The sequence below is a fragment of the Bison bison genome, unplaced genomic scaffold, assembly GCF_000754665.1.
Source record: "Bison bison bison isolate TAMUID 2011002044 unplaced genomic scaffold, Bison_UMD1.0 scf7180017863297, whole genome shotgun sequence".
Taxonomy (NCBI): Eukaryota; Metazoa; Chordata; class Mammalia; order Artiodactyla; family Bovidae; genus Bison; species Bison bison.
The window spans coordinates 4,926-5,717 of record NW_011493869.1 but is presented as its reverse complement, the minus strand read 5'-3'; positions in this window follow the sequence as shown (position 1 = coordinate 5,717).

Below are 792 nucleotides of genomic sequence, written 5' to 3'. Positions count from 1 at the left end.
AGTGAGATTTGGGGAGATGAAAATGAGTATCTGAAATCAAACATGCAGATTTCACTAGGGAAGCTGTTTTGTCATGGAAATCAGTTTTACAAAGTTTGATTATTCCAACAGTCTAGAATTTGCAAATGAGAATACTCCATGTAACTAATCACAATTTATTATTCTCACACTCTAATCCTAATGAGAGTTTTTTCGACTAACCTGATAACCAAAACATTGAATTGATATCAAAGCAACTATTATATTATGTTTTGAATACAAGTTCACGATCTTATACGCAATTCAAAAATCTAAGTTCTCAAAATTTAAAATTTTGTAAGGTGGTACCAAAGTTTACTTGGCAGCAATATCTAACCTGAACTGCTTATTCCTCTTACATGTAAATGTTCGTATGTTCTGCTGGAAACACAATAGTAACTGCAATCTCCTTTACAAAAATGTTAAAATAAATTTTAAGTGTCCTTGGTTAACTGACAGGTTTTATTGACTTAAAAAATACAATATGAGCAACAAGTGTACATTTATTACACAACTATTTTTTAAAGAACTGCCATAATGATAAATATTTTTAATTTTTTGAGGGGGTATCATTGACCCACACCCTTATTGTCCTAGTGCTCTATCTCATCAGGGTAGAGTAATCCATGTACTTTCTAGATTTTTTTCTTTTTTTCTTTTGTTAATGTTAAAAATGGAAACATCTGTTCATGTTATTAGAAAAAAAAATGATGAGCATCAGCAATAGGTTTCAATAAAGTAAATTTAAATTTTTCAGAGGATTTCATAGACACA